The 27,087-nt window shown below is 39.1% G+C and overlaps 1 protein-coding gene and 1 long non-coding RNA gene across 2 annotated transcripts in view; both read right to left on the bottom strand.

Moving 5' to 3' along the window:
- Nucleotides 1-18,850: 18,850 nt before the first annotated feature.
- LOC123363429 lies at nucleotides 18,851-21,265 on the bottom strand. The gene is made up of 3 exons (XR_006576752.1): nucleotides 21,151-21,265; nucleotides 19,683-19,747; nucleotides 18,851-19,042 (listed from the first exon to the last, which is right to left on the bottom strand). It is a non-coding gene; the product is annotated as an uncharacterized LOC123363429 (long non-coding RNA).
- Nucleotides 21,266-24,938: 3,673 nt separating this feature from the next.
- TRIQK (triple QxxK/R motif containing) overlaps nucleotides 24,939-27,087 on the bottom strand; it is a 152,196-nt gene continuing 150,047 nt past the window's right edge. The window contains exon 5 of the mRNA XM_045004914.1: nucleotides 24,939-25,605. The gene's annotated coding sequence lies outside the window, so the exon portion shown is untranslated. The remainder of the gene's footprint in view (nucleotides 25,606-27,087) is intronic.

Here is a 27,087-nt window from a genome sequence, read left to right as displayed (position 1 = left end):
CACTCCATTACAGGTGAGGTAAGCCCCCACAACTCCAGAAGTATTGGGGATAACAGGGAATGAGAAGAGACTGGGATCTTTAGGTTGCACTAGTGACTGAGTGGTTCTTGAGCGGGTCTGTCTCCTCAATCACACCAATCAGGGTGGCAGAGGGATTTTAGGAGACCCAAAGAGTCTTCTGCCCTCTCTGGCTAGCAGCTACATTTCAGAGCTCTCAAACACAGACAATATCATGCAGCTCATTCAGTCTCTCTGCCCATTACTGAGTTGGGGAAGAGCCACATTATGATATGTTAATGAGGCACTGTCTTCACCATGCTTATTTACTGCACAGAAAAAGTCAGACAGAGGAATGCGTGCCGACCCTGAAAAAGGGATGGGTTTTGCTAGCCATACAGGAGCCGTGTGGTTGCTTCGAGTGAGGGTGCCCACTTCCAGGGTTCAGGTTACTATCCACAGCTGCAGAGGTACTGAGGAATCTACTCTGTAGATGCACCTGGCCTAGGGTTTAACCAACATTTGAGCTGCACGCAGACACTGAATCTGGATATTTCTCAACACCACCACCACTTCAATGTCACCAGGTGTAGCAACAAAGCACCCTACTAACCTGGGAAAATTAGTGATGAGTTAGAAGAATCCAGGCTCAGTGTCTTTTTGCAGCTCATTTGAGACAATATGTAATGATGGAAAACATTAAAGCATCATTCTTCAATTGCCATTCCAGAAACCAGCAGGTGAACTGACATGGTACCATTGTACAATGGGTATGGTAGAGTCAAGACCCAACAGGCTTATACCATCAATTAGCATCTGTGGTCTCTCCTTGCTAAATCACATGTCCCAACTTACACTCGGAGACTCGGATACAGCAAAGATTTATGCTCATGCTTAACTTTGATCTTGTCTACACCAGAGATTATGTCGGTATAATTTATAATACTCTGGAATTTGACTAAGCCACCCCTCTGAGCGACGTAAGTGGACAGCGCTATGATGACAGAAGTGCAGCTGTGGCTTCTAGTGTAGACTAGCCCTGAGAGTAGCTCCAGTACAGGATTGCAGTCTAAACCATCACACTGAATGGTCACTATTATTTGCTGTACATTTCCCCCAAATTGTTGTTTTCTTCCTAACATTTTTATTCATTGCTGCAGGTTAAGTTTGCTTTTCCCCACCTGCCCCTCTTTTACTTTTGATTTTCAATCAATAGTTGTATCTTCTTTAAAGGCCATGTCTCCTTTTGGTTTTACTGCAACTGCTCTCAAACTTTCTCCTTGATTCTCTTAAAATTACTGCTGAAGTATCATAGTCAATAACAGGCTTTCTTACACTATCTTGATCATAGTCATCTACTCCACTTGAACACAGATTGATCTCCAAATCTGAAAAGAAACCTTTTAGGTTGGCCAGTTTGCTTTCACAGTCACCTTGGTTCAGCCTTCGAATACCACGGTTCTGGAATAAAAAGTGGTCGATATCATATACCCAGACATTTTTGTTCATATCACCTGACTAAGTCACAATGTTCATATCAAATTACTTATTTTTTCTCTGTCAAATGACAGCTTAACCTTGGATTGACTTCTCATCTTATAAACTATAGAGATCTATTCTGGAACCAAGAAAAGCTAAAACTAAGGAGAATAGGACAAACAAAGGCCACCTGGCCGAAGCCGAGCTAGAGAACCAGAATGACATTTCACAGCATACATTGATCAGGGTAAAACCCGTTAGTGTTCTTCACACTCCACTGGACACTTCTGTAGTGCATTTTCTTTAGAGGAATTATAAAGCAAATACAAGAAACAGTCTCTGAATTTTGCAAGTTTTGAAGATCTTCTGGTTTGCTTACTTCAAAGAAAACTGACCTTTTCACAGCATTTATTCCTCTGTACCAGTCAGTGAGTAATGCAAGACTGAGATGGACACAAATGAATTACACATATAGAGCAATATGCAAATTCTTATTCAGGACATTATTGGCTCATATTTTAACCCTTTCCTTAGGGAAGTTATGGACATACAGCAGATGTGTCAGTGGATTGGCTTGTCCTCGCTAAACCGTAAATAACTTCATCCCTACAAAGTGAACTATATCTTTAGCAATGTCTGGAATGTTCCCACATCTGTTTAATTTATTTCAGAAATGCTGACAGTGTCACAGAACATGTTCTTGTATGCAGGCTTGCCCGTGTTCTCAAACACTGATAAATGATTCTACTTATTAATCAATGCCATTCATTTCTGAACTTTTTAAGCCAATTAAATACAATGAACAACAACAGAAACAAGAAAAGAAGCTTAATTCCCAATGCAATGATGTTTCCATTTAAACAGATGTTTCCTTTTCTTGTTTTATAGACTGGAAGAAGTAAATTAGTTGCAGAGTTTGACAACACATTTTTTTCAGCAGCTTATGAACTATTTAAAATCACTAAGCAGAAGTATTAGGATGACGTTCACTTCAGGCCTATGATGGGGGTGATATAGGTTTCCAGCCACTCCCCCAGTCCGTGAAAGATACACACACACTTTATATGCACAAACATTCTATATGCCTTCTCTCATATGTTACATGTTGTATATCTGTGCTAGTGTGATAGTGTCTAAATATTACTCTTTACTATTTGTAAGTAGTAGCACATAGGAGCCCCATCATGGATCAGCCCAAACACATAATAAATAGACAAGCCTTGTCCCCAGACAGTTTACAATCTCAGGGTAAGACAAGAGGTAACAGGTGGATACAGACAGACGGGGAGCACAAGGAAGCAATGAGATAATTCTGATCTACATGAAAGGCAATGGTCTCAGCACACCAGCTGTCTAATCATTGTCAGTTTCTTTGCAAGCATCACAACAAATACAGGTTTTAGTAGCATGATTTTGTGATGTCCAAATTATTCTCCAGTGGCAAAACCATGCATGAGTTACATGAGTCATTCCAAACGAGTGTAAAACCTTTGCACCATACCTCACATCATTATGATTTCTGTCCAAAAAACAGCAAGAATTTTTGGAACCTCTCTGGAGGTGAAATGTCCAGGGCTAAAATTTTAACGTGGTAAGGCAATATGCCTCTAGAAGGAGACATGCCTCTGAATGCTCTAGAGACATGTAGTTGTTACAATTTTTTCCCTAAAGTACACAGCCAAGGAAGGCTACACTGTACATGCATGTAGGGATTTACATGCAAAGGGAGAAGTGTACTGAATGTGTGCTTTGACATATGATCCCTTGTCTCAAGCCCTGTACATTTAGTTTATGACATGACTGACACAACCGGTTCAGTCTGGGAGCAACCTCCACTCTCCTCCCTTCCATCCCCTCCCCTCTCCGTGCTGGTCAACCAGTGGAGCTGAGCTTTTGCTGAGTACATTATTTGCTATTGGTATAGGCCAGCAGCAAATTACTTGGGGCAACTGGAGAACAGCTACAGTTCCTTCCCTGGGATGCTCTTGAAGTAGCATAGCAAACATCATCCATTATCCTGGGCTGTGTCCAAGCAGCCGTTTGTAAGCTCTGTGAAAGAAAATCCTACCCTGAGGCACTTAAGAAGCTCTGAAGCTGGGTATTATTATTCGTAAGGTGGAAGTGTCTAGAATCCCTACTGGAGTAGACACCGTACATGAAAAGATGATCTTGACCTCAAAGAGCTTACAGTCCAAGAAGAAAGAAGAGCCATCCTGTGGACTTCCTAAAGTACACAGAATACAGCATTCTAGTGAGGTCCAGCCAAATAGCCAGATGATGGAATGTGCATTCAGTCTTAGCCAATTTTTTGCAAGGCAGAAGTTTTCTGTCCCAGAAAATAATATTTGGGGGTCTTTTTGCCCCCCCTCCCTTTTAATCTTTTTAAAGGATAGGATGTTCCAGATGAAAAAAACATAAAGATTATAAAATCTAAGGTCTAGATTGTCAGCCCATTGCCGGGAGCAAGGCATTAGAGTAGCCTAGTACAGAGACTATGATTCAGGGAGCCCACTGCTCCAATGAAGCCATAAATTGTGAGAGGTCTATACCTGTTGGCACATGCATGCCCTGGTGCACCAGTGTAACTACACTGCTGGGCAGACTGGGGAAGTGCAGTCAAGGATCTGTCTGTTCCCAGAATCCTCCTGCCCCTTCCCACCCATCCACTTGGAGAATGTAAGGGGGAGTTATAGCTGTTCTGCAGAGCCTGGTGCAAGATAATGGAGAGGGGATTCAGGAAAGATTTCTTTCAGGATGAGGTCCCCATCAAGTATGGGTTGAAACTGTCTAATAACACCCATATGGGTTCCTGTAGCAGAGGGTGGGGGAGACAGCGGTAAGTGACAATCACAAGTGTGCAATCGGAGAGAGTTTGATGTCTGTATCGAAGCAGGTTCTCTCAGAGTATTTGGGTGGCCCATTCTATGATGCGATCTACTTCTTTGATAGAATGTCCTTGTTTGGAGAAGGAGATTTTTAGTGTGGCAAAGTGTATATCCCAGACTTTTTCCTTGGAGCATATTATGTGCCATCTGAGTGCCTGGCTATAAATAACAGATTTCTTGGTGTGTTTGGGATGGTTACTGGATCTACGAAGGTGGGTTGGTGATCTGTGGGTTTCTTGTATGTAGTTGTCTGTAGGGTTCCATTGTTGATGTTGATTGTGGTGTCCAGAAAGTTGATGCTGGTGTGGGAAATGCTCTAGAGAGAGTTTAATGGATGGGTTGAAGTTGTGGTAGAAATCTGAGGGAATTTAGGTCAGCTATTTAGAGGATGAAAAAGCAATGTATCTCATGTATAGCATTAGTTTTGTGGTGTATTTGTCCAAAAATTCTTCCTCAAGTTGGCCCATGAAGAGGTTGGTGTACTGGGGAGCCATCCTAGTACTCATCCATGGCTGTTCCTATGGTTTGGGGAAAATGTGTATTGTTGAATATAAAATTGTTATAGGCGAGGATGAAATGGATGAGTTTGGCAATATGTTTGGAATGGATATCTGGGTGTTGTCCATTGTCTTGTAGATATTTGAGGCAGGCAGAGATGCCATCATTCTGAGGGCTGTTGGTGTATAGGGCAGTGACATTCATGGTGGCAAGGATGATGTTCTCAGGGAGATTGTTAATGTTGTGGAGTTTCTGTAGGAAGTCGATTGTGTCCTGGAGAAAGCTGGCCCTTTGTGTGGTGAATGGTTTGGAGATGGTTTCTATGAGTCTCAATATTCCTTCAGTAAGAGTGTTGTGTCCAGATATGATGGGGCTTGCTGGGTTCCCTTGTCTGTGTATCTTAGGCAGCACATAGAAGGTTCATGGGGTGGGTTCAGGGGGATGAGGTTGTAGAGTTTCTCTTGGAATTGTTTTTGGAAGGCTTTCATGATACCACTAAAATCCAGGGCAAACTCTGGTGTGGCGTCTTTGAGTTCTTTATAGTAGGAGATGTTAGAGAGTTTTCAGTTGGCCCCCATCATCATCACAGTTGAGGACTACAATGCCACCCCCTTTGTCTGATGGTTGGATCACTATCTGGTGGTTGGATTTCAGGGACTGTATAGCTGTCTTCTTGGTGGTGGAGAGATTGTGGTGGATGTGGTGTTTAAGTATTTCACAGTCATTTTTTTTCCTGAAGCAATACAATGTAATGATCAAAAATGTGGTTTAATCCACTGGGGCATGGCCAATCAGACGATTCTTTTTTTTTCTTATGCTGGTTGGTGGGATGTGGTTATTGGGGCTGGTGTCGTCATTGTTATGAAAGAATTATTCGAGGCAGAGTCAGCTGAAGAGAAACAGAGAGGCTGGCAGAGCTAGGAAGGCTGTTCCAGAAAGCAGGAACTGTATTAGAGAAGATCCACACCAATAAGAAGGAGATTGTGTGAGTGAACAGAGGGTAAGTCAATGCTAGGCAGAAAAAAGGGTCTGTGAGGCCAAACAAAGCAAGGCCTTGGAGAGTGCAGAAAAAAGAAAGCAATTTTGAACTAGATCCTGAAATGAATGGGGAGCCACTCAAGGTGTCTGAAGATGGAGGTCATGCATTTTTGCTTCCTGGTATGTGTGAGAAGATAGGCAGCTGCATTCTGGACAAGCTGGAGTCCGTAGAGCCAGGATTTGGGGATATCCTACAGAAGAGAATTACAACATTTAAAGTGAAAAGAGATTAAAGCATAGATGAAGTTTCAGCTGAGGTGGAGTCAAGGCACATGAGAGCAAAATTTCACCTCTACACTGATTTACATCAGCTGGAGATCTGACCCTGACTATATATAATACACATACATAAGACAGGGAGGTAGAGGAAAAGAGTACATGGGCCTTTATTGATTTAAATGAAAATTTGGCACATAAGAACTCAATATTGAAATCTAAATCACAGCAAATTAGCATCCAGATGCACAGGAAAGTATAGATCAGACATCTGTAACTTACACAAATCTCAAACTTAGAAGCAGTTCTAACTCTACCAACTCAATAGCCAGAGAAATCTGCTGTAGGGCCAGGTGCTTTACAGAATATCTTCCCCAGCTTAGCACCTGTGTTTTGTAAACTGTTACCCTGGGAGTAGAAACAGCAAGGAAAAAAAGAGGGGGATAGTACAAAGTACAGGGGTTACTAGACTCCCCAGAAAAATTATGTGTAAACTATTATTTAAATAATTAAAAGTACAGAACAGAGAAAAACATACAAAAGGGGCTAAGTGGTGTGCTCTGAAAGTCTAACCTGAATTATAAGCATGTATTAGCTACAGTATGTTTATCTGTGGCCACAAGAGAGGATTAGCGGCAAACATTCTTCTGAGATAAAGCAGAACTATTTGGTGCTGGCACAGTTAAATTTTTGTGATATGCAAGTGTTGGTAGTATTTGTGCAGTTCCCTGATTGATTTTTATCCAGGTAAATCCACTGAGAATATGTTTTATACACTAAATATGATGAGGTGCTGTATAGTAATGGCTGTTAGGAATGATGGCAAACACTTCATGCCCCTAGCAAAAAGTATTTTGATGTGAACTGATGCTTAAAAATCAGTTCACGTTTTAACTCTGACAACAAATAAATAAATGTGGAGGCTCCAACATGGCAGTGGGGAGCACAGGTCACCGGATGCATGGAGGCGGGAGATCACCCTACAGCCCTCCCTCCCTCCCTGCCCCAGCAGGACACGGACCTCTGTGGCAGGCCCAGCTCTTGCGCTGCGTGAGGGTCAGGTGCAGCCTCACTGAAGATCCCTGTCCCGGGGGCGGTTGGGGGGGGGTTCAGGATGATCTCCCACTTCCATGCAGGCAGTGGCTTGTGATCCCCATTGCCATGCTGGAGCCTCCACATTTATTTATTGACAAAGTTTGCAGAATCTTAAAATATTGTGTGCAGACATTTTTTTAAAACCTAAATTAAATATAGAACTAAAGCACTATATATTACGGTCTGAAGATGGGAGCCCAACAAACCAAGACTGTTCAAATTTAAGATCCTCAGATTAATGCTGAATTTTTAGTAATGAGAGCTGCAGCCAGGAATCAGAAAGATCTATGATCACACCACACAGAAGATTTAGATTTTCCTGACTTTTCTGTTGAACTTAGTAAGGAAAAAACTGCCTTCATAGGGACCAGGTGAAATACTGCACTAAATTATCCTGCAACTTCCATAAAGAATTTTACCATGATGAGGTGAAACAAAATTTTCCAAGTCATCAGAGGTAACTCAGCAAAAAGCTACAGCAGTTCAGGACAAACATCACTGTTATCCTTGTTCAGCAAGCTATTTAAACATGTGCTTAAGTCCATCCCTATTAAGCAAAGCACGTGATTAACTTGAGGCATATGCTTTCATAAATAAGGATGGACTGATGAATTGAGAACTGAAAGCCAAGGGTAGGTCTATACTTACCTGCCGGGTCGACGCGTAGCGTTCGACTTCTCGGAGTTCGAACTATCGCGTCTAATCTAGTCGCGATAGTTCAAACTCCGAACGCGCTCCCGTCAACTCCGGAACTCCACCACCATGAACGGCAGTGGCGGAGTCAATGGGGGAGCCGCGGACTTCGATCCCACGGCGTCTGGACAGGTAAGAAGTTTGAACTAAGGTAGTTCGACTTCAGCTACGCTATTTGCGTAGCTGAAGTCGCGTACCTTAGTTCGACCCCCCCACCCTAGCGTACACCAGGCCCAAGAAACATAACCATAATAAATGGACACTATCCACTTCATGACTTTGTATGGTCAAGTCTTATTTTCTTTTTATGATTTTGCTGGCATTAATAAAATAGAAATTTTTTCTTCTTTAGTGATTGTCCTAGATCAGAAAAAAAATAATCAACGGAGGAGAGGAAAGTTATGGGGTATAAAGAAAAAAAAAAGATACCGTAATTAGTGGGTGTCCATAAGCACCAATCTGAAATTCATCTAGAACTAGAGCTGGTCAAGAATTTTTTAACAAAGCTTTTTTACACTAAAAATGCAGATTTGTCAAACTTGAAACTGTTTGCTGGGAAGAGTCAGTTTTATTGTATTTCTCAACTCAAAAAAAATGGTGAAAAGAAGTTTTGAACTGGAAAGCATCCCATTTTGACATTCTCAATGAAAAGTTTGTTTTTTCTTTCTAAATGACTTTTTCTTTCAAACTTTAACTTAATATTAAATAAAAGGTTAAACAAGAAAAAAAAAGATTAAAATCAAAATGAAACATTTTGAAGTTATTGAAACGAAATCTTTCCATTTACCCGAACCTAAGTTGTCTTTGGGCTCGTCTTCACCTAAGATACTACTATACTGACAGGAGAGTTTCTCCCTTCAGCCTAGTTAATCCACCTCCCTAAGAGGTGGTAGCTATGTCTATGGGAGAAGCTCTCCTATTGACATAGTGCTGTCTACATGGGGGCTAGGTAAGTATAACTACTGTGCTCACGGGTGTGAATTTTTCATACCCCTGAGTGACACAGTTATATAGGTTTGTAGTGTAGACCTGGTCTTTGTTTATTGGGTCATAAAAGTTTGAGAGTTGAACTTTTTCTCCTGTTATGGGATAGAAAACAAAATTTTGAAATCTCAAATATTCTTGCAGGAAAGGAAAACATTTCCTGCCCATCGTAATCTAAATCACCTGAACCTTTTGAATCTGCCTATAAGATGTGCTTGGAAATCTTGCAGAAACCTTTGGATGTAACATGAGAATGGTTTTGTCATAGTATTTTGTAAAGCTGAGGAAAATGTTACTATTTTCCTAGCTGCACTTTGACCATCAACGGATAATAGTTTTCTAAATGTATTAATTATTCAAAATTATTTAATGAGTTTCTTCAAATAATTTTTACTATGAAAGATTGTTCCTGTGCAGTCCATTGATAGCACTCAGTATTTAATTTCAAGCTGTTTTGAATGCACATACAGGACATATGGTATGATTTGCATTGTCTGGATGATAGTTATTGTACAGTTTCATTGCTGTAAACACTTATGAATTGACTTTTAAGACCACACCCTTAAAATCAAGTTAGTGGTGTAAATACTTGTGAACGAACATTCAGAATTTGCTTTTTTAGATGTATTGAATTATTTGTTTACAATTCAATGCTTCAAGGAAGAGTTTACTGCCAGTAAAGTAATTCACTGGAATATTTGCTTTCTGCTAACACAAGAGATGCACAAACGCTGCCGAAGGAAATTAGTTTAAAAATCAAAGGAGTAGTTTCTTAACAGTATTCAACTCTCTCTCTTATTTTGATATTTCTCTGTCTAGTTCCAGATGACATCCAGAAATGCAAAAATATCCAAAATGCACAAAAATTAGGAGAAATGCAATAAATAAATAAATACATTCAGAAGCTTCAAAAAACCCAAAACAAAATTAAAACTTTTCTTGGGTTTGGTTTAGAAAAGGACAGGATTTAGACAAGGTTCTTATTGTTCCTGAATCAATTGGCCCATCGTAATAACAATAATGTGTTTCTTTTTCTTTAAGTTACTTCAGGAATTAATTATAAAATAATTATCCATGTTTTTATGTTATAGATAAATAGTTTTATTTATAAACCAATTGTATACAAAGAAGATAAACGAGGGAGAAAAGGTTGCACTCAATTTATTTTAATGCATGTAGCTATTAAATATGATTTAATACAAACAAAAAAGACAGGGTGATGAAAAGAAACATTTTTTCTTTTATAAAAAAAGTCCAAACCATTTATGTGTAAAGACTTAAGGCATTTACCCATTATATGTTGTGACAAAGTTCCTCCTCTACCTTGGTGGGTCCTGCGCTTATTGGCAGATTTGCTCACCTCAGTGATCTTCCCCACAGTCTGGGTCAACTTCTCCTGTGTCTGATCAGGAGTTGGTAGGTTTGGGGGGAACCCGGGCCCGCCCTCTACCCCGGGTTCCAGCCCAGAGCCCTGTGGATTGCAGCTGTCTATAGTACCTCCTGTAACAGCTGCATGACAGCTACATCTCCCTGGGCTACTTCCCCATGGCCTCCTCCAAACACCTTCTTTATCCTCACCACAGGACCTTCCTCCTGGTGTCTGATAATGCTTGTACTCCTTAGTCCTCCAGCAGCACACCCTCTCACTATCAGCTTCTTGCTCCTCACACGCACTTCCTCTCCTCTGGCTCCCCACTCACCTGACTGGAGTGAGCTCCTTTTTAAACCCAGGTGCCCTGATTAGCCTGCCTTGATTGGCTGCAGGTGATCTAATCAGCCTGTCTGCCTTAACTGGTTCTAGCAGGTTCCTGATTACTCTAGTGCAGCCCCTGCTCTGGTCACTCAGGGAACAGAAAACTACTCATCCAGTGATCAGTATATTTGCCCTCTACCAGACTCCTGTACTCCACTGGTTTGGGTCTGTCACAATGTAAATGGTCTTTTGTCTTCTGTCCAGGATGTCTGGCAAATTAAAGGGCAGATTCTGCCTTACTCATGCTGAGTAGTACCATACTCCTTGAATAGTCCCATTGATTTCTGGCCCTCACATTACTTAAGCACCATGTAGAAGCTCAATGAGGGTGAGGGGCACTGTTCAGTGGCAGTACTTGTGTGCTTGCCCATCCCCTGTCTGTGTATTGATGGAAGGATCTATATATACAGAGGCAGATAACACTGGGGGCAAGGCAGGGTTGGTTCGGAGATGGGTTCATGAATCAATGTTTATAGGGCTCCAGGCACAGAAGGGCCATATCTTCAATAGCAGACCTATGGAGGCTATGCAGCAGCCCAATAGCCTGGCACCATGTAGGGGTGGATTTCACTTCCTCAACTGCCCTGCACTTTGCCGGTACACAGCCTGACTTACTCAGGCTTTATGGAGGTGAAGTCATTTCACCCTTAATATACAGCAATCAACTGGCTGCTTTTCCATACATATGCAACAGATATCACCTACCTATCATCAGCTCATTACAACACTGACAGCTAAACTAAGCACCAATTTTGTGAAAGGATTATATTCACATATTTTTACCCTGTGACCTTACATGATGCACATGGTGCTCTGTATGCTATAACTTCATGGTAGAACTGCATAGCAGAAAATCTTTGCAAAATATACCTCTCAATTAAGAATCTTATTTAAAAACTCATCAGCAATGACCGTGTTGGAAAGATGGATTAAGTGACTCAGTTCTGACTATACCAACTGACTCATTAAATTAAAGGTGACTTGTTAATGGAGTTCAGTACTTTGATATCCCGGGAAGAGTAGGAAGATGTGTAGCAGAATGTTGGGAATGCTTCCAGCTCTTCAGTATTTTACTTTTTAAAAAAGCCAATATGTATAACGTTGGATCCCCTCTTGTTAATGTACAAGAGCTTTTTTAGAAGCAGATTCTGAGGTGATGAGTCATCCCTTAACTAGAGCCTAATTAAACCACATGCGCTGATGAGTCATTCCTGTGTTAGGCACCAGCCAGTCCCCAAGCCAGGGGCTGATCTTGTTACTCTCAGGGCAGGTATATGAGACTCATGGCTTGAAAATCTCCCCTGCTTGATAGTAGTGACAGACTCTCCAGGCCTCTGCCTGCTCCATCCTTGTTCTGACTCCAACCTTGTTCCCAGTCTGACTCCAGCCCTGTCCTGCCCTTGCTCCGGTCCAGCTCCCAGTCCTACTATTCTTTTATTCTAAACCTGCTCTTGATTTCTGACTCTCGCTGTCACCTTTAGCTCCAGTTCCTGGCCTGGCTGCCACTGCACTGACCAGTATGCCTGACTTCCTCTTCTCTGACCACTAGGCCTGAAGCGCCACCTCAGTTTCTGACAAAGGTAGAAAATGTGGAAGATGTGGACAACAGCATTCTAAATTACCTTTCTAGCACTCTGCTTTCCCAAAATATTTTGCTGCTACTAGAACACTCTGTATAAAATATTCTACTGTTTTGATGACCAATATATATTTCTCTTTCAAAAGCTATGCATTAGGGCTGGGTGTAAATTATTCATGTAGACTGTTTGGAGTTTTTTTGTTGGAATATTGAGCTAACCAAAATTTTTCCCAAACTGTGTCTGATTTCCAGGTAGAACTTCAATTTTTCATTGCAAAACTGAACATCTGAAAACAAAAATCTTTCATATTTTAGCCAAAAACATTTTGATTCAGAAATACTTCATGGGAATTACAGTTTTCACCTCAATTGGCTAGATTCCCCAACCCTATATCAGCATCTCTGATAATGTTTCATGGTAAGGGCCTCCCATGATGCACTGCTCCCATTACACCCAGGGAACCCAACCTAAAGAGGCAAATGGGTGCATGAGGCACCATGGCAGCATTTCAAAATCAAACTTTTTCAGTGTTCAGCCAAAATATTTCCATTTTTAGTATTTTTGCTAACAGTTAAAATTGTCCTCAGGGTAAAAGAAAACCTTTCTGATTAGTATTATTTTTATTAGAGCTTCCCAATAAGTAAAATGATCATTCATTATCACAAACTGGCAGAGAGTATTCTCAGGAGAGGAAAATAAGCATCCTCTCCATTCTAACTGGTGAAATAAATAATCAAACACAGCATTGATGGAAAAGCTGACATCATGTCAAAGTCATAGGGAAAGTATAAAATATTTGGTGTCATATAAAACTAGTGCAATAATATTTTGTACATTCAGAGCCTTATCCAAAGGCCATTGGGAAGACCTCAATGAGGTTTGGATCAGATCCTTTGATCTGAAAGACTTTATCATAAGTTGCAGAATATTACAATATAAATATTGCAGAATAAATATCATCTTTGTAATAGACTCTAAGTAACCTGTAGTTCTACTGTTAAAGTGTTCCAAGAGAAATGTATAAGGCTTTATAATTATATTTCTTAAGATACTAAATTCCAGTCTTAAAATAGATCTTCTGTCTTGGTAGATAAATATTTTTTTTATAAAAAATAACAAAATATCAGCATATTTATGCCTTTATTTAATAACTGGTCACTGCTTCTTAGGCAGGTGCTGTTGCAAAGAAGATTACAATTTTAAGTTAACCTACTCTATTGCTCACAAAACTAGTAAAGCACAGACATTTTCAAACAATTAGAAGCGACAATGGTTAGTTAAATTGAACTCTTTAAAAATGTGGACTACAGCAAAGCTAGAAAGTTCAATAAAATAAAACATCACAGTCACCTACCATAAATAAAAGAAGTGAACCAAATGATTTACTGGTTAGCTGTATAAACCCCCTGGATGAGGATATGTCTGATCTGTAGCCAGCACTACTACAGCATTAGTACCTCTCTTTGGAGCATGAAATAAATGTGTGTGTTGATCTTTTGGGGCTAAAATATCTTGTAGGCCAGTGGGTCACTGCCCTATTCGGTGTGATGCTAAACAGAGAGGGTGAAATCCTGTCCCTATTGAAAACAATGGGAGTTTTGCCATTGATTTCAATTGCCAGGATTTCACCCAATGCATTTTACTCACTCTTAAATTTTAGTAACACCATCCTATCTTATCTTTCCTAAGTAATCGCATTGCTAGCAAAAAGCATTGACAGGCATGAACTGTAAATCTTGCAACTTGGAATTCTGGGTGGTGGGAGAGGGACTCTGGAAAATTGTTTCCATATTGTCTAGCCGTTCAGAAAGAAATCCTCAGCCCACTTTTATTCATTGGGGCCTGATCCGGATTCCATTGAAGTCAATTGCAATGTTGGTTCTGATTCCAGCAGCAGCAGGATTAAAACCCAGTAACACACCCACTAAAATGAGTGAACTACAACTTTCCACCCAATTTCATTGTAAATAATTTTTGTTTGCATAGAGCCTGATCCAATGCTCACTGAAATCAATAGAAGTGTCTCCACTGAGGCCAGTAGGCTTTGGATCTGGCCCACCGTGTTAGTTCTTCCTTTTTTTCTCTCTCTCCCTCTCCCCGCCCCTCCCGCCCTGCCCTTTAAATAGTTAAAAAGTTACATCTCACTTAGGCATTGCAGGGGTGGTCAACTCAAATAAAGGATAGAGTCAGCAAAAAGAAGTGTTTTGAAAATATATGAGTGAGATTTATATTAATAATAAAAGATCATTTTTTAAAAACAGAAAAGAGGAGGTTATAGGTGATGCTAGCTGCAAGGCACCAGTTGCTCTAACACACCGGTAATTTATACATTTTACACATTATTACTTTGCTGTTCTTCAGCAAATGTATAGTTACTATAGCAACTTCCATGTCATATGATCTGAACGCTATTTTTAAGATATAAATGTCTCAGAGAAACATATTATATGCACAATAGGGCTGAGAATATATATATGTTGTTAGAAAGTGACATTTTTATGTCTACAAGGGTTCATTGTTCCTAATTTCTTTTACTCTATGCAACCTACTTTTTTAAAGGATTTTGCTTTTAGTTTTTTTAAAAAGGCAGCACCTCGCTAAACACGGGCAAACTGTGTAGGATTAAAATCTGTGTTTACAGCTACCAGAGGACTGGCAGATTACCTCTTTTTACGGTTCCACCTCAGTGGTGAATGGAACCCAGTAGATTTCAGAACGCTTTAAAGGAGAATACTGTTCAGCTGATGGATTGTACTGTTCAAGGTCTAGCTGGACATTGATTATCTTTTGTTCTCGACTGTCAGAATGGTGGCTTTTAAATGTCTCCTTCTCTTCAAACTGGCATTTAGATGACTTGTGGAGGATGACTTAGGTGGGCAGAGAGCTGAAAACATGAATTTAATTCCAGTCTGACAGATATAAAGTGTTTCTGAAAACAAATATTCTAGCTGCAATGGAGACAAATGCGTTCTTACCCACCATCACAGGAGCTGCAAATTCCCAACCAGAAGAGACCTGGTCTTGGTGTTTAAAGAACCAGGTGCCTAAGCTCAGATACCGAGCATGTTTTTCTGGGTCTGGTGAGTTTTCCCACTTACTTTGCAGATAAAATTAATCTGATTCAGAGCACAGTGGCCATCTCTGAGAAATATTTGTATTGGGCAGATGAGGGAAGGGAGGATGAAGGTGAACAAGTGGGAGGTCATAGCTACTCAGATTTCAACACTTTCTGTGTGTTTTTGATCTACTGTAAATGAGACTATGAGAGGTGCAACTGTATAATTTTAAAACAAAATTGAGGTAAGATCTGACATTACCATCCTTCTGTTGATGACTGCTATCACTGTGTCCCCACCTTCCTGAGACTATGGCTAAATTATGTCATGAAATTCACCTTGAATTTCATGTTGACTATGTGACCTATTCAGTCTGAACTCATGATCAGCTTTCTGTGAATGAAAACAGGATGCAACTAATTCAATGTCCATAGCTAATATGTCCCATGTGAAATTGGCACTACTGATCTCCAATTTTATTGTCTGTAGTTTGAAAAAAGGAAAAATTTGCACGTTGGCAGCCTTTCATCATGTTTTCATGACACTGGTTAAAAACAAAACCCAACCCAAAAATCGCTAGAGTTGCCCCTGGAAATTTCCACTACATGCATCTGACGAAGTGGGTATTCACCCACGAAAGCTCATGCTCCAATACGTCTGTTAGTCTATAAGATGCCACAGGATTCTTTGCTGCTTTTAATAAAATCATGAGATTTGGCCATAGTATAACCAAAGTTCTCTTTTAGAAGTAGGGCCTTGTGACTTAAGGGTGTAGCAATACTCTCTATCAGGATTAGGGTTGCCAACTTTATTTGGATGAATTCCTGGAGATTTTGTCACATGACAATCTTTAATTAAAGATTAATCAGGAGACTCCAGGGCAACCCGGGAGGGCTGGCAACCCTAATTAGGATACAGTACACAGCAGGGTACTTTGTAGTACAATTCATACTCCTCAATGTTGATATGATCTTTTATGCTAAACCAGTATGGCTATGCTAGAAGTGGATCAGAGGACAACCATGTTGTAATCCGACCCGTTGACTCAACTGTTAATGTAGTGAAGCTAGGCTATTAGCCTGAGTATCCACCTGGGTTAAAACATGGCGTTCTACAGTGACTATAACATAGGCCTTTCTTGTCTATGGACAGGGAAAAAAACATTGTTTCACAACCATGTTTCAAAATGGTTATTTTTACAGTATAGCTGAAGTCAGAGTTAATTAACAGTTATCACCAGGGACAGCCACAAGTAACCCACTAAAGTTCTGTCTGTGCTAAATGAATTCCAATTACTCCCCCAGTAATGTTATGATAACATTTAATACATAGCAAAGTATTAATAGGATCAACAATGCATCACTTGCTAGCTATTTCATGAGCAAAAATAATGCATTGCTGGATACATTATTAGAAAAAATCTTTGTTCTAACCTAAGAAATGTATTTTTGGCATTTTTTAATACCATAAAGACTAGAAGGATTCAAACCCAGAAATCTTAAATAAGCCTTAAATACTTCTATAATTACACACATCTGCACAGTTTTATACAGATGTTTGTGATTACTAATGTATTATTAGAACAAGGGAAGAAGGACTTTCCACCATGTAACCAGGCAGTGCTGCAGTTCATAAGGAACCACGTCAGCTATTGGCTGGTCCTGCATGTTTACACTGCTGCTTTGTCTTAGCACAGTCTTCCACCAGGACTCCAAAATAACCCAGTTTCATCTGCTCAAGTTTTAATAATATTGTTAAGGAATCAGTTATAGAAGATTGCTGAGAACACTCATGGGAATTGCTAAATCATTTCACAACAGCACAGTATGGACACCTTAAGTGCAAAGCTGTACAGAGCCGAGGTTTTTCATTATTGTCCCCAGGAAACTGTGCATAATGCCACTACTGTCCTCCAGATCAAGCTGGAAAATGAAACTAGATTCTCAATGCTTTCATATTGGTAAATTAAATTTTAATATGTTACAAATAGATAGCGGTAGGTTGCACTATTCAATTCAATGTGCAGTATGAGTCACTTAAAAATTCCACTGTAGGTAAAAACTAAAGTCTACAGGATAAAAAATGCTTTGTATTTGAAAGTATTATATATTGCTATGATATGGCATTTTGTTTTCTAGAAGGCAATATTATGAGAGGCATGCTGTAAAATTCCAGAGATGCTGCCAGAAATTAGGCAGCTGGGTGGCCTAGAAATCTTCTCCATTACACTTTTGTTTCCTTGCCAGTTCTCCATGTTCTCTCTTGAAAGAATGTTTTGTTTTTGTTTACACATCCTTCGCAAGCAGAGCGAATAAACCCTTTTCTCCTACGTTTGCCAGGCCTTCACTGATAGGATGTTAACTTCCACATTTAGAGACTTTGGGCATATCAGGATTTTTGGTTTGACTAGAAATTAATTTTCACATAATTGTAAGAAAACATCTTTGTAGCACTCAGAATAATTGGAATGATCAGATAATGCAGAAGGAGAAGATTACACATGTTGTGTAAAGATGAAGATCTAGAGTTAGAGCTTAGTTATGCTGATACTGCCACCCAGGCACCTGCTAAGCAGAGATTCCCCAGGGAGACCCCTCCCACCCCAATTCCTCTTGTTCCTGATTTTAAAAGTGGTTTTGCTGTTGATTCTGCTGTGCATGTTTTGGTATGATATTTATAATCTCCCCCCATTCAAATTGTCCCTTTGGGCCTGTCAGGCTGAGCAGGGAGAGTGGGCAAGCTGAGGTCACAAAGCAGGAGTGATTTAAATTAGGCTGAACTAAAATAGCTGAGAACGTACCCACTGAGTGTCCTTGAAAATGATGATACAGTTGCTTAAAACTTTATTATTGTTAATTGCCCCCCCAAGGATCAAAGCACATGCTGTTCTGCAGTGAGGACTATGAGCAGTCCAGCTTCAAAATTCAGCAATTTTTCTTGCTATTTGCAAAGTAGGGGTTAGAATTTCAGGTGATAACAAAGGTGTATTTTTTCCCCACTCCCCCATAATCCAAAAATAAAAAAATGGATTAAAGGATTGTGCTCTAATTTCAAAATAATTATTCTCTGTTAGGCAGAACCCAATCATGAAAAGTATCAGCCCAAAAGGCGCACGTTCCACAAAATTGTGAATTATGAAAAGAGGTGGGTTGCAAATTTAGCTATTGTTTTCACAATCCGTTTCCATAAAACCTGTATAGGAAAATAAAATAAGGAAAAGAAATGCAAACCTTTTTTTTAAAATGCAATACTAGGATTGCAAATTCTAACCCCCATACCAAAATATTTCAAAAAATGAAAAGCTTAAGATTTCAATCACAACTTTAACTTTCTTGTATTGAACATAGGTAGCACTTTTAATTACTATTTAAAGTTGATAAACATGCAGGCTAATATATACAGTATTTTCAATAAGAGTTATTGTTGCTATAGAAAAACTAACTTGATTACTACCTGACCTTTTTGGTGCAATATGTTTTGCATTTAATTATAGTGGTTACAATAGCAGTATAGTATAGTTTACATTACACCACTGCCTCCATTACAAATCTCTGTTTCTATGCACTTATCATTTTCACAGACTTTCTACTTTTGGCCTGAAATTTTCCAGGCTTGGTCTCTTCTCTGGGGGGAATCTAGAATTTTTAGAATATAATTACTAATATCCTGCAAGGGGTAAAAAGAATCAAATCCTTTGTAAATATTCCTGGTTCTTCCACAGGCTTCCAAAACAACCTTGGGCAAGTCATTTAGTCCACCTGTGCTTCACTTTCCTCATTCATAAAAAAAAAAAAAAAAGAGAGAGAGAGAAATAAAACACCTATTAATTGCAATATCTGAATATTTAAGTGCTGTGAGAAAAGTGTTTTGAAATCCACAGAGGGAAACTGATATGGAAATGCAAACTATTAAAATAACAGTAGTAGCAGTTTTTAAAATATCCCTACTCCCTATTCTCCCCCTACACCCCCACCCCCCAAAAAAATTAGCTTTCATCTAAGTGATGCACTATGCTTTAACATTTTAGAGGCCAACTTACATTTTGGACAATGAAAGGTACAGTGTACACTAAAAAGAAGTCTAAATGTATCTTTACCTATGTAGTTTAATAAGGTCAAAATGCTTTTTTCATTTCCAAACATAATCATTCATGTGGTTTTGTTTATCTAGGGAAGACACATTCTGTATAGCAGCCATTGTATTTGGCAACCTGAATGCTTTTAGCACACCACACCATACAGACTGTGACACCTACTGGTAGTGGGTAAATTACAACCAGAGCCTTCCTATAGGTAGTGCCATGCAATGGATGTACTTCAGTTCAAAGCACAGACATACTGGGCTTACAGACAATGCTGCTGTTTGTTTCCACAGCTTTAAAAAAAAAATCTACATATCACTGACATACCATTGAATGTGTCAGGACGAAGACCATTTCACTCCACTGAAGTGCTTTTCCTTTTATTGCCAGTCCTATAACAAGATTATTGAAATGATTCAACTATAGTCAAGCTGCAACTAAAGATACTTGTTGAAAGTAAATAATGAAAGCATTTTATCAGAATTGCTGTCATTTTCCTGTTGAGGGATACATCTGTTTCATAAGTACATTTTTATGTGTGTCTGCCTTATGTGAACCTGCTCTAATTTAGTTACACTGATAGGTGCAGTTGTAGCTTTCTTTCTAACAATATTAACAGATGAATAGGGCAGTCATTTTCAGACAGCAATTTACCATAGCTACAGTCAAAGTGGATTGGTTTGAGATTGCAACCTAGTAAGAATGGATTTTTAAGGATACCTCTGGAAAACATGTTAGTTATGCAGTAATTTGAGATATAAATGCACCTTAAGCAAAACTAATTTGGAGCAGGAAACAAATCTGCTATATTCATATAAGAAAGCTATGTTAAAGCATAGCCTACAGATATAGTTAGAGGATTAGTCACCTCTACAATCAACTGACAATACACCATGCTTGAAAATGACTAACTGTATGAACGCTGAAATGTTTCGAAGTTTATGAACATGCATGTGCTAATGTTTTATAACTTTATTTAGAATTTTATGCATTATTAAACAGATTGTTCAGTTCTCATAAATAATCCAGCTATCTACTTCTGCCTCTTTTGAATTTGTAATAATCTCACTATGAAAGGGTGAACTTTTACTATGCAGACAAAAGTTTAAATTCTTTAGATTGTCAAGGGTATGGACTCTTTGAAGCAACATCTCAAAATATCATATACAAAAAAAACATTTATTGTTTTGGTGGCCTAACTGCAGTTCTAACCCATGGTATTGGCATTCAAGGCATGCATCTGTAATACTGCAGATCTAGATGGGTGGAAGGACATGCTAGTCACTAGCTGGAGACCTATTTAAAATTTGTGCTCCATTTAGAAATGCAGTCACATTGCATAGCTTTCATCTATAAGGAAATGAAAGTTGTGACACGGCGGCAGGCTCTGGGAGAGCACCAGCTCTTTGGGAAAGCTTAGGGCCAGTGATCTTCTTTGATATCACGTCCTAAACCTAAATTAGCACATTAGATGATTTTTCAAGGCATATTGTGATACGTGCTCACATATCTAGCAGGGTCATCAAGCCTCAAATGAGAGCTTTGAATGGTGTATAAGGAATGTGCTGGCTCTCTTGACTATCTCCAGCTCTGCATGGATCCAAAAGGTCAGGTGTAATCAGACCCTGAATTGAGAGGCAACTGGGGAGAATGCAGTTTTCCTTGTTAAAACATGAGCCAAGAAAGATGAACATGTGTACTAAATGCAGAGAGAGGACAGAAAGTAAGTTATTAGATATTAATTATTCAAGCACTGGTTATAAGGAAGAATTAAAAACTAAGAGTCAAAACCCACCTTGAATATGCATGTGTGGTTCTTATTGACTTCACCAGAGGCCATGCATGCGTAAGTGACAGAACTCATACCCATCCCTTTTAGAATGTATCCACACCTTTCCTTTTCCAACAAGAACTGAAGTCAGGGAGGTTGCAAAGATGTACCCCACACAGCCTATGTGTACAAGGTTTTTAAAGTCATAATTAAGGAGAAATCTTTTACAAAATAAACTGGCACATTCTCATGCTCCAGATCTGAACAGAGGAAGCAGACATCTATGGCGTAGGACTGTAGGATGCAGAAGGAAATGGGACAGTGGGTAAAATTTTGAAAAGCACCTAAGTGACTTAGGACTCTAAGTCCTATTTTCAAGAGTGGCTTACACACTTAGGAGCCAAAGGGCTTAAGTGACTTTTGAAAAAGTAGCACGTACGCTCATAAATCACACAGGCACGTTTGAAATTTTACCCACTGACTGTGTGTCAGGCTCGTCTCCCCATCCTGGTAGGCTACAGAACTCTGCATGGATGCAACTCTATGGGTTTGAAATTTGTGCTGAGCAACGTGAGGCAGAGACAAAGTTTAGTCTTTCTCTTCTATATGAAGAGATCCTCAGAACCTGATGGATTTCCAACCTGAAATCCTTGTGGGAATTAGTCATGTTAGCAGCATAATCTTCCTCTGCAAGAAATGTAGAGTACTGAAGGGTCTTGTCATTACCAAGCTGCAACACAGGGCTCTTGGGAGTCACGTGACCATGTGAGTTTATGACTGGGAGGACAGAGAGCAGCTGGTGATGAAGGTTACTTTGAGGATGGCTCAGTATCCATGGGATCAAGTGCTATTTCCCTTGTGATCCATGAAACTAAGTTTTGTAGGCCATGATGCTTTCCCTTTTGTGAACCCACACAAAAGAAAGACCCCTCTTTCTTTGTGGTTTGAACACCACAATGTAAGCCTTGTGGAACTTTTGGCCTAGTGTTTTCCCTGGGTTCTTATTCAGAAGGGAACATCAGGCTGAATGGGAGGCAAAAATCATGCACAAATCAACAGTTTACATGGACAGCACAAACAGTGTAAACTTCCATTCTCATGTAGTGATAAAAACAGCAAACAGAACCAGTATTATTACACTAAAACTGTTAGAAATACAAACATCCACCTTGTGACTACTTTCAGTAGAAAATGAGACAAGGTCACTAAATGAAACCATAAAGGATACCTCGTAATGAAGAGAAAATGCCGTCTGACCAGGAGGCTCTCCTGCACGTCCTTCTTAGTGGAACAGTGGTTATAGTGACAGTCACATTACGATTGTGTGATAAGAGTCACAGAGAAGGAATTGCTATACAAATTACCAGCTTTCTTTGTTAGGTAAAAAATGTCCATCTCTTAATGGGTCAGAACTCAGGGGGCCAAATATATTGGAATGGACTGGAAATAAACTGATCAACATTAAGATAAGGCAATTAACACCCATGCTTCCATGTTAATTCCTTGCTAACAGCTCATACAAATCAGCCTATTTACCCAACTTTACCAGCATTTTTATTTCTCTTTCACATCCCCATGTTCAGCTCGCACCTTGCTATAGCTGATGAAGGTGTTCTGATGGCAGGAAACTACTCCACAATCCTTTAGTCCCTCACTTTGTGATGATGCTGGAAGCCAGGTTTTTCTTTGAAGAAATATTGCACTACCACCATCAATTAATAAATAACTTTCAGCCTATTTAGCATTGACTTAAGACATTGAAATTCAGAAAGTTCCCACATCTGAGATTTCTGACACCAGCAAACACTGTAATGGTGATTAGATAGAGCAGGGGTAGGCAACCTATGGCACGCATGCCGAAGGCGGCACACAAGCTGATTTTCACTGGCACTCACACTGCCTGGGTCCTGGCCACTGGTCAGGGAGGCTCTGCATTTTAATTTAATTTTAAATGAAGCTTCTTAAACATTTTAAAAACCTTATTTACTTTACATACAACAATAGTTTAGTTATATATTATAGACTTATAGAAAGAGACCTTCTAAAAACATTAAAATGTATTACTGGCACGTGAAACCTTAAATTAGAGTGAATAAATGAAGACTCAGCATAGCACTTCTGAAAGGTTGCCAACCCCTGAAATGGAGAAAGGGAGAATGAGAATGCTCACTTCAAAAGAAACATAGGGGAAAATCCTGCTCTTCTTCACCAGCTGAAGGGTTTTACTGGGTAGTGGAATTGGTGTGGTTTCCCTTTGCAAATGAGATAGCAAGGAGCTCAGCTCTGCCAGATTCACCTATGCTGCAACTAGAACTGGCTGAAGTTTTTGCAATGCAAAATGACTTTTTTGACCAAACCAAACCAAAAAAAGAAAAAGTGGGGAAAGTTTGTTGAGTTCAAAATTTCTCATATTTCAAAATATTTTTAAAATATTTTATTTTGGCTTGGTGAGAAAAAAACCCATATTTTTACTTCACTCCTCCGACATGTACTGAAGAAGGGAAGAAGACAGGGTGGGAGGAGGGAAAATAACACTAAAGTCACAGGCTGTGTGTGTGGGGGGGGTGGTGGTTTGAACTGCACCAAAACAAAATGTTTAAAGAAAATCATTTCAAATAATTGTCAAAGAACTAAGTTTCATTAAGAACTGTGCATTTTTTTTAAAAAAAGTATTCCCCCTCCCCCACACAAAATACGATTACTAGTTTTTGACCAGCCTTCCCACCACACAGAAAAGTAAGGGCAGACACAAGGAGGATCTGCCAATGCGAGTGCTGGGTAGATTATTTCTCCTTACCTGATACAATAACCTTTACACAGGGAAAAATAATAATAAAAATCACCCACTGACCTCTGTGGGAATTTTGCCTTTACTTGTGGTGAAATTCTGGTCCTATTGTAGCCAATGGGAGTTTTGTCATTAACTTCAATGGAGCCAGGATTTCCCCATAGAGCGGTAGGAGCCAACCAGGCTCATATTTTAACTACACAGGAGTGTACTAAACTTATTCTGAAAACAGACCACTTCTCATGAAGGCAGAGATAGCTTAAGATATTTTCCCCTCACCGGGGAGGAAAGCTCTTAGCGCTGTTTGTAATATATCCAAATAATTCTCTTCAAACAAATATTTTCCTCATGAAGCATCACAGCCAAAGACCTGGGGAGAATCCTGGTACAACTTTCCGTCTGACGCTATTGGCCTTAGAGGAAAACAAGAATGTGCATGTTCATGGTTAGGATAGGACTGGGTATCAGTGGTGTGGGACTCTGAAGCAAGGAAGGGGAATACTTAATTAAATTTTGTTCTCACTGGGATAATTCACGGTTTACTTACCAGTGTATTTTTGAATGACTGTCAAGAGCAATCAGGGCTTTGGATATACATTCTTTTATAGGATAAAACTCCAAATAAATATAGAAGATATTCTAGCCCCTCTAATTAGAAAGATTAGACTTTTGAACATAAGCTCTTAGGTGCTGGAGCACAAAAAATAATAAATAATGTATATTCCATTGCAGTTTTTCTTTTGTTCAATACTGCAAAGGCCATTCAGTCCATTTCTTTCTGGATTGCCTGAAATCGATGGGCTGCCACTCTTTTATTTAACTCAAACGTCTCATTAGAATTGCGAAAACAATTGCCAACATTTTAGAACCCCAACTCCACTAGCCTTTCCAATTACAGGACTCATTAACAGACATCTGTTTGCTGTCCTTTTTTAAAAGTGATGGTCAAACCAAAGAGGAAACAGACACAGACATCTGCAGCTTCTCATTCTTCAAAAAGCATATATATTTATTTAAACCTATCATCAAAAATAGCAATGTTAATACTTTATCCACTAATTTTTCCTTTATGCAATAACATTCAATACCTTAAGGAGCTAAAATTTGGAAAAAGACATTTTCAGACTACTTTTCTCAGTTCCAACCTCTATTTTTTTCATTTCCATATTAAACAAAAGAGCTAGTCATATGTAAGTTAATAAAGTGAACACAAGGGAGATGTACCTCCAAATTAGAGCCAGACGCTGAATAACGTAGTAGGAATGTACTTAAACCTTGGTACCAGCTCGTGACAAGGTCTGCACTCTGTCTTAGCCCTGAGTTTTTGGAAAAGCTTCAGCAGCTACGAGAAAAACTTTCAACCTGACAAACACTCCCCGGCTGGAAAAGGCTCCTGTTTTAATTCAGTCCAGATGTGATTTTTAATGAAAGCATTATGGCTCTGCAGCTGCATGGATGGTACAAACACTTTAAAAGGAATAAATTATTCAAAATGCTTTATTTGCACTGTACAATTATGCTTGACCTTTCCTGGGTAAAATCTTCAGACTGGCTACAATGCCGTTTATGGTTACTTCTCTTGCCAGATCTAATCCTGGGTGGGGCAGGGCACACTCTGCTCCCACGGACTTCAATGGGAATCAAGACTGCTCCACGCCTCACAGAAGGGACTCAGCACTTTGCAGGATTAGCTGCATGGTGAATATGCAGTAGAAAGGTAAACAGAAAAGGAACATGATGTATAAATCAGACATCTTTACAAACAAATACTTGTAACACATTAGCATAGAGTCACCAGCTAATTCTAAAAACAACATATGTTTGTAATAATTTATATTGTATTAATTATAAAGTCACTCCCTACAAGTTACCTTGATCTAAATACTTTCTAGTTAAATAATCTTTAGCGTAACAACACCGGTATCCTTGTAATATTTGAATGCCACACCATGAAAGGCAGAAATAATTACTATTTTTTTTTACCCAACTATACAGTCTGAAGTTTAGTCCTTGTGTAGTGCATGTTTTCTATACATATTCCCATATGGGAATGAGGAGGTAAATAATTGAAAGAAATGTTAGACTAACAAATAATCAAATGCAACTTTTTCTGGTATATTAAGGCATTATTTTAAATATTACTCAAAACGAATAACTGTACATTCCCAGGGGATATGAAAATTATAGGTCAAATTCTTTTGGTTAGATTACTTTTTGACATATGTAATTCTCTTGACTTCAGTGCATTACCTCAGATTTGCAACAGTTTAAGCAAGACAGGAATTGAGCCTTTATGAATTCAGCACTTTCACCTAAATTGATCAGAAATAGAAAATCCCTTTACCATCATGTGCTTTATGCACCTGCCATTCCATTGGCCCCAATTCAGCAAAGCACATCAGCACATGATTAAGTGATTCACTGAATCCGGGGCATAGACATCACACCACTTATTGTATGTTCTGTTTTCATCCATGGATCATTAGGGCTTATACCACAGCTATTCTATATTGATGCCGCATACAAATCTATCCCCTTCAGTGGGGTTGTAAGGAGTCTAAGTTATTGAAAAGCTTGGGCTATAGAGGATAATTTAGTCCCGTGATTCCAGGCATGCCCCTGCTGGAGGTCTGGAATGCTATCTATTCTGAAGCATTCGGTGGGGTTAAGAGTCTTTAATATTTATTGAAACACTTAGAATTCATGTACAAGCCTGGCAAATAAAGTCTCCATTAAATGACCCATAAAATATAAAAGTCAAAATAAATGCAGACCTAAGACATGCTGTTAGAGAAGAAGTTCATTTCCAAGAGTAACAGGGATGGGGAAATGATAAGAGAACCATTGACAACTGATTGGAGAGTACTAAATGATCCTGTTTGAGGGAAGGAAATTTAAAGTTATTATTCTCCAGCAAATCACTCTGAATGAATTTCATCATTCTTGTTATAAATGTGTTTTCTGACACTTTAATTATGAAGAAACTATTCCTGAAACACACAATGAGAGTAGAAGATGCCATAAGTTTAAGTAAAATGCTATTATATTCCCATTTTGCAAAATTCACAATCACATTCAAATTAAACAGCATTTCTCTCTGGTAGGATGAAATGAATATTGCAAAAATGAAATTGTATACACAGATTCAGGAGCATTTTAATCATTTTATTTTA

This window comes from Mauremys mutica, chromosome 2 (assembly GCF_020497125.1).
Source record: "Mauremys mutica isolate MM-2020 ecotype Southern chromosome 2, ASM2049712v1, whole genome shotgun sequence".
NCBI lineage: Eukaryota > Metazoa > Chordata > Testudines > Geoemydidae > Mauremys > Mauremys mutica.
Note: the sequence above shows the minus strand (reverse complement) of the source record. Positions and strands in the feature narration are given on the sequence as shown.